This window comes from Mauremys reevesii, linkage group 6 (genome assembly GCF_016161935.1).
Source record: "Mauremys reevesii isolate NIE-2019 linkage group 6, ASM1616193v1, whole genome shotgun sequence".
Taxonomy (NCBI): domain Eukaryota; kingdom Metazoa; phylum Chordata; order Testudines; family Geoemydidae; genus Mauremys; species Mauremys reevesii.
This window is the reverse complement of record NC_052628.1, coordinates 4,653,105-4,660,893: the sequence shown is the minus strand read 5'-3', so window position 1 is coordinate 4,660,893 and position 7,789 is coordinate 4,653,105.

Here is a 7,789-nt window from a genome sequence, read left to right as displayed (position 1 = left end):
ACAGCAGAGTCGCATCCCTGGTCTCCCTGAGCTGGTCCTGGAGGATGGTATCCTGCTCCCCAGGTAAACACACACTCATACACGCTGCCTGAGTGCTAACAGCCAGTGTAGCTCACACAGGGTGTCCAATAGGACGCAGCATGATGGAGATGCAGAAGGAGCCTGCTGCCAGTGGCCATTAGAAATCTAGCCTGCCGGACATTAACACTTGGATGTTGCCAGGAGTCTGGCCCTGAAAACCCACAATGAATAAACATCTTTATAGGATGTTCTCCAGCTTCACAGGCAGGGAGCAGAGGCCGCAGCACAGCAGACGGAAATCTGACCTGTAGTCAGGTCTGTGGGCTGCCCCATAGCACCAAATGTAGCGAAATTGTTTACCACCGAGCAGGGATGCACCTCTGTTATGCTGGGATGTAGAGGCCCTGCGGAAACAGATATAGCTCTGCCCTTCGCCCAGCCCAGGGCAAGCTATAAGGCACAAAAGCTACGACGCTGCTTTGTTTTTTGCTGTTTATGCAACAAGTCCAGGATGAAGAAACTACACCAACATGGCTGCATTCCAAATAACCAAAACATCCAAGGCCTGGGAACATACATACGCCGGCTCCTTGGTGGTTTCTGATGGCTTCTAAATCATAGCACACTGTGAGCACCACTAGTCTGCTCACCAGCTATTTAAAGGGATACCGCTCTATTCCTATAAACGGCACACGCACAAATCGCTTTCAACTATGTCAGGTGACTCTTCATCGCAAGTGAATGCGTCTTTAAATGTGAAAGCCAGAAATCCACCAAAGGTACTGTCAGTGACTGACAGTCTTGGCCTAATGGTTGGAGCAACAGTCAGGCCTACCAGTTGGAGCTGAATCCAGATGGGGTGGTGTCAAGGCTGATTTCCCACTCTGGCACTTTGAGTGCAGAAGGTGGGGGCCTGCAAGGATTCTAAAAATTAATACTGGCCACTCCAGGCTTGTATTAAACTCCCAGGGTTACAGCTTCTCTCTGACCTTGGATGGGTAGATGCTGCCACCACCCAAATGCAAAAAAAACCCCTTTGAAACCAGAAAGGCACACTTGGGAATTCCTTCCTGTGGGGTACCCTCAAGCCCTTTCCCCACTCCTCCAGGGAAGAGCTGAGAAAGAAAAAAAGGAAATCAGCTGTTGCCACCAGCTAATTAAACATGTGCACAAACCTCTTAGGAAACCAAAAATCCAATCCTGTTCTTAAAAAAATGGAAGATTTTATTAAAAACAAAAAGAAAGAAAATACATCTGGAACTTAGGCTTTTGCTAGATTAAAAAAAACCCACTTACAAAAATTAAGCATCAAGCTAGGTCTCTTGAGGTTTATCTTAAAAGTTACAAGCAAAACAAAAGCATTTGGAGTTAGCACAGAGGAGTCCACAAGCCAATAAGAAATAACCCTAATCATGTCTTTCTAGACAGTCCCTGATTTACTTACCTATTTGGGGGTTTAGATGAGTAGGTTTGAGGTATGATTTGATGCTTTTTCATACCTGGTTTTAAAGCTGCTTACACATTGCTGCTCGGTGTCTCTGCTCTCCAGAGAACAACAGACACAAAGGGGAAGTTTTCCCCCCCATTTAAAAAAGTTTTAGCCTTCCCATTGGCTCTTCTGGTCAGGTGCCCACTCCCTTTCCGTTATCTGGGGACTTTTTTTTTTAACCCTTTACAGGTAAAGCAAGCAGAGAACAGCCACCAAGAGGGACTTTATAGCTAACTGGCTGGCTGGGTGTCCATCAAAGGGAGCTAACCCCCCCCCCCCACCTTCATTTATCATAGGTGGATTCTTGGAGCAAAACCGAAGGTCAGAGTCAGGAGTCAGAAGCCAAAGCCTAAGTTGAAGAGAAAGCTGGTGTCGTGATCAGCAGGTGTAGCTGAGGGTCAGAGCCGGGGGTCAGAAGGCAGGAGGAGCCGGGTGCTGGGGCAGGAACAGGTCCTGCTAGGACAGGGACTGGAGCAGGACTAGAGACAGCGGGGACAGGGACAGTACCAAGTGCAGCTGCCGGCAAGGAGCCCGTTGAGCAGCCACGGGACTGCGGCTGCTACTGAGCGTAAGTTTCCGCCTGCCAGTCAGGTAGCGCAGTCAATCAGACAACTTCCATCAGGGCCAGCTGCGCTCGTCAGGTTGCCAGGAGACTGGCTCTGTGGCAGGCTGGCCCCTGGTACAGACAGACGCCTGAATGCCTTCAAAAGCAAACGCCTCGGGAAAATACGAGCTGGTGAGTGGAATGAAGTGAAAACAAACGCCAAGATTCGTCAGCGAGTGCAGCAATCCCTTATCTCTAAAGTAGGGTGACCAGACAGCAAATGTGAAAAATCGGGACAGAGGGGGGGGTGGTAATAGGAGCCTATATAAGAAAAAGACCCAAAAATTGGGACTGTCCCTATAAAATCGGGACGTCTGGTCACCCTACTCTAAAGTTACCCAGAAGAGAACATGGCAGTACCTGGGATGTGGTAAGACTGAAGCCAGAGCGTCTGCCTTGGCAGGGATTTCATTGGGCTGCTGAAAGAATCGCTCCATCACACTGTCCTCAGAGAGGGAAAACGTGTGGGAATGAACAACACAGAGGACATGTAACAAGCTGCCCAAGATACCAGGTCGGAGGGGCCTTGTTTGGGTCCTGCGTGGTGCTTAACGACGTGGGAAGGATTCAGGCTCATCTTCATGATTCACCGTTCCCCAAATCCTTGAATTGCAGTAAGGACGGCAAGACACGAGACAGAAGCGGAAGGGAGTCAATCGTGGGTCTGAGGGGAGGGATGAATGAGGCAAGTTATTTACAGAATCAAGCTGGAATCAAGAACCTGTTGGCGTGAGAGCTTCTAGGACCAAACCCAAAGCCCATTGGACTCTGCCAAAGGACTCCCATAGCCTTCAGTTTAGGCCCTTAATGAAGAGCATGATAGACAGGTGCATTCTGGGAGATGTAGATCAGCAGGCCCCTCAGATCCACTCCCTCAGAAAAATTTCTGAAGCAGATTTTGCCTTGGGACTGTCACAGGAAAGGCTGCAAAATACTTCCTGCTCTCTAGTGCCTCACTAGGCACTGCATATGCTGCATGGTGCTCTCTGGTTAAAGGATCGGGGAAGGTTTCCAGTAGCTACTATTTTAGCTGTTTAATAACACCAAAGCGTTCCCTGCTGCACCTTGGCCTCCAGAGCTTGGCTTAGAACGAATAGCTTTTTTCCTTAGTCCAGTGCAGTTGTTCAGTTCTCAGAGGCTAACTTGGCAAAGGCGAGTGAGTTATAAACAGCCCTGACTGTAAGTGATGAACGTGTTTATTGTCTGTTGGGCCGGTATCATTATCACGTCTATTTCTGGCTGCGTTAAAGTGCTGTGCCCCTGGCGGGTTCTTTAACAGCCTGCCCCAGAGACTTTTACTTGCAAAAGGTGCCAGGCTGACAGCCCCGGACCGTGCAGTGGGTTTGTTACAGAGCAGGTGCATCCCAGGTGAGCAGCAGCCTACACAAAGGGAGCCAGTGACTCTTTTACTGCAACAGAGAAGAGTCTGCTTGCACCTCCAAGTCTCCTTACAACACCCCTGTGAGGTACAGGATCCCCATTTATGGGGAACTGAGCCCCAAGAGACAAAGGCCCAGATTTTAAATTTTAGGCATTGCACTGCTCAGCACTGCGAGGCCTTTAGGCAGCTAAATCCCATTCCCAAAAGCGACTTAAGCAATCAGGAGCCTAAGTCACTTCTGAAAATGGGACTTAGCGATCTAAGTCACTCAGACCTTGCAACACTAAATGGAGCAATGGCAAAACACCTTTAAAAATCTGGGCGTAAGTGACATGCCCAACATAATGCGGGCAGTTTGTGACAGAGCGAGGGACTGTATTCAGATCTCCCAAGTCGCAGGCTTTCACTTTAACCACTGGGCAATCTTTCCTCCCTACATGAGCCATCAGGACTGACCCTGGCAGCATGGACAGTGGGATGGGTAGGGGTTAAATCAGGGGTCGGCAGCCTTTCAGACGTGCTGTGCTGAGTCTTCATTTATTCACTCTCATTTAAGGTTTCGCGTGCCAGTCATACATTTTAACATTTTTAGAAGGTCTGTTTCTATAAGTCTATAATATATAACTAAACTATTGTTGTATGTAAAGTAAATAAGGTTTTAAAAATGTTTAAGAAGCTTCATTTGAAATTAAATTAAAATGCAGAGCCCCCCGGACTGGTGGCCAGGACCCGGGCAGTGTGAGTGCCACTGAAAATCAGCTCGCGTGCTGCCTTCGGCACGCATGCCATAGGTTGCCTACCCCTGGGTTAGATGCTTGCTCTGAAGTTCCGTATGCTGCACCTGGTCTGTGGATAAAGACAGCACTTCAGATGCCTGGGCTGGTAAACCCACTGTGGGGAACATACTATACCATGATCAGGTCAAAATTCATATTCTCCAGGCAATTCACTGTTCCCTCCTTTGTCTGTGAAGTGGTATTTCCATTATCACTGATCACGGCTTCAGAACTCTAATGTAAGAATGCTCTGATTGTCTTTGTATCAGCTGCTGCTCAGCAACCCCCGCCCGTGCCACCCACGTCTAATTAGCAAACACTGGAGATCTTCAGATCCACTCTGGTACGTTCCAAACCCCCTAACTGGTGGCTCTGTACCCGGTGCTGGGGCTAGCCCACTGGGGGCCCTAAGCAGGAAAATTTTGCCCCCCAACACATAACAAAAAGCAAATAGGGGGCCCCCTTTAGCTGCCCAGGGCCCTACGCAATTGCTTAGTCTGCTTATGCCTCGCCCTGGCTCTGAATGTACCTTTAAAAGACAGCATGGTAGAGCTCTTCTGAATCCCCACCCTTGGGAGTGCATCAGAGGGGCTGGGAGAGACGCCCCGTGTGGCCCTATAACGAAGGCTAGTGTGGGCCTTGGTTCTGATCCTGCACGGCATGGAGGGAGTGCGGCCATGTTTGCTTGTCCTTTGGCTTCTGCCCGATGCGAGGGGCTGAGTGTATTTAGACGCCACTGGCTGCCCTCCACACGACCTCCCAGGAGCAGAAGCCCAAGAAGGGCTGGCTCCTCTCCAGGGGTGAAAGTCACTTACAGGACTTACTGGTACTGCCGGAGTCCTGAGGGGGCGTGGCCTCATCCGGAGGAGGCGTGGCCTCTCAAGATTTAAAGGCCCTGGGGCACCAGCTGTGGCTGGGAGACCCAGAGCCTTTAAATCAACCGGGGGCTCCCAGCTGCAGAGGTGGCTGGGAGCCCCCCCGGGGCTCAGGGGCAAATTAAAGGGCCCGGGGCTCTGGCCACCAGGGGGAACCCCGAGCTTTGCGGGGCTGGGGCAGGGATTTAAAGGACCCAGAGCTCCTGCTGCTGAGGGGAGCCCCGAGCCCTTTAAATCCCGGCCCCAGCCCTGCCGCCGGAGCTGCCCGCAGCCGTGGGGAGCTAAATCCCAGCCGCGGCCGGGATTCAAAGGGCTCTGGGCTGCCCGCAGCTGCAGGCAGCCCAGAGCCCTTTCAATCCCCCCGTGGAAGTCGATGCGGTCCAGCACGGGGTACTGGCTCTTGCCAGTACGCCGTACCGGCCCGTACCGGCTTACTTTCACCTCTGCTCCTCTCACTTCAACACAATGTTCCCTCTGTGGAGGTCCCATCTCAGGGGCACAAAAGAGCATTCGGCCAGTGAGACGCGTGTCAGTGCTAAAGCCCCAGCTTAGCCAGTTCCCCCACATTCATTCCCGCCCCGGCTGCCTGGAACCCCAGGAGAGATGTGCTCTCTGCCCATAAAAACACCGGCTGGGCCTTGCGCTTTCCTGTAATGTTTTCATGTTCCCTTAAGGACTTTATGCTGAGAGGTCTCCACGTTCTTCCCCCAACTCCACTGGCTGATGAGGGTGCTCAGCCCCTGGCTGAATCAAGCGCTTAACAGGCAGGTATATTAGCCAACCCCTTTTAATTACTCATCCCCGACAGCAGGTTGATCTGAATGCTGGGCTAGGGGTCAGGACTCCTGAGTGCCATTCATTGTCTTCCTGGACAAGTCGCTCCCCCGGCTGCGTGTCTCAGTTCAGTGGAATTAATACCACCCTAACTCACAGTGGGCTTGGAGTAAGTGTCTTTCATGCAGAGGAAGGGGCATCAGTCCTTATGTACTGTGTGGCTGTGAGGTATGAAGAAGCAGGATGTAGGCAGGGGTTCTGGGGGCAGAGTTAAGGTTGGTTTAGCCAAGGATGACTCAGGCAACCCTGGGGCCTTTGTCAGAGCCACTTAATTGGATGGCTCCCAGCTGCAACGCCCAAAAAAGCACCTTCCCCTATTCTGCACCAGCCTGGGGCTGCTGGTGGAGGTGGTGGGGCAACCAGTTGGAGGTGTGTGGGGAATGGGACTGTATCTGGATTGCTGTGTGGGTGGCGAAAGGGAGTTAGGGACACAGTGGATGGGATTTTCCTGTTCATCCAGTGTGGGAAGCAATCTGTGATGAGTCTCTGCCAAGCCTACGGTAAAGGGGGGAAATGCCTGATTCCCCCAGAGACCCCACATTATCATCAAGCAGCTTGCACTTCGTGCCATGGGTCCTCATGGCAGTTCAATCTAGTGTGTGTGTGTGGGGGGGTGTCCAAAGGGGGGCACCCACAATAATGATAACAGCACTTAAAGTGTTTTGAGATCTACTGAGGAGGGACCATTATCCCTGTCTTACATATAGGGAAACCGAGACACAGAGCAGCGACGTGACTTGCCCAAGGTCAGCTAGCAGGGCAGTGGCAGAGCTGGGAATACACCCTACGCAAAGGCACCAGAATTATTAGTTCCTTTTGCAAATCTTGGCCAGTAACACTGTGTATGTAACTTCGGGGGGAGGGGGAGGGGACTCATGGGGGGTTGGGTAAAAATGAGCCTTCTACAGGCACCACACTTGCACATTTCTAATCTGTTCCTGAAATGGAAGGAGCTGGTTAATTTCAGCTAACAGCACACAATCTTTGACAGACCCCAGCAACACGAACACGCATCTGGTCCATATTTATCCTCAGGGTGACCAGACAGCAAGTGTGAAAAATCAGGACAGGGGGTGAGGGGTAATAGGCACCTATATAAGAAAAAGACCCCAAAACCAGGACTGTCCCTATAAAATCAGGACATCTGGTCACCCTAATCCTCCGTACAATTTTGTTGCCTGCAGTGAAGTTACACCAGGGTTGACTTTGGCTCATTATATTTAATGTTTATTTTCTGAGACCAAGCTCCACCTGTTAAAGGATCGGGCCGTCTGCTGAGACCTGGCCAGTCGGTTTCAGAGAAGCCCATAATTCCAGAGCTAGCTTTTCTTTTCTTCCTAATTTGGAATAAACGAAGGGAGCTCTGGATCAAATGTAGACTGGCTCTGCTAGGCTGGGGTTTGGGGAGGGGGGCGGGAAGAGGGAAATGAAGATACAAGCAAGGAGACTCATTTTTCAAGTTGGGTACAAACCACATATTGTAAATCTTTTGGCAGAGCTGTTATTGAATGGAGTCTCATTACACTAATATTCAAGCAGTGAAAAGTAAAATGCAGTCATGAGGTGGCAAGCCTGCCTGTGAACTTACCACGGTTCCCTTCTGAATGGAATCAGCACTGCTCAACTGTGTGTCACGTGCCCTATATTGCCAACATGATGATTGTCTTTCAGCTCAAGCAGCGTTGGGCCTGTACACTCAGCCTTGTTGTTGCCAAGAAATTCCAAGTGGTTATGGAGTGTAGCACAGGGATGGGCAGCGGATCCTGGAGTGAGTGAAGGACCTGCCGCCGAATTTCCGCCGAAGACCCG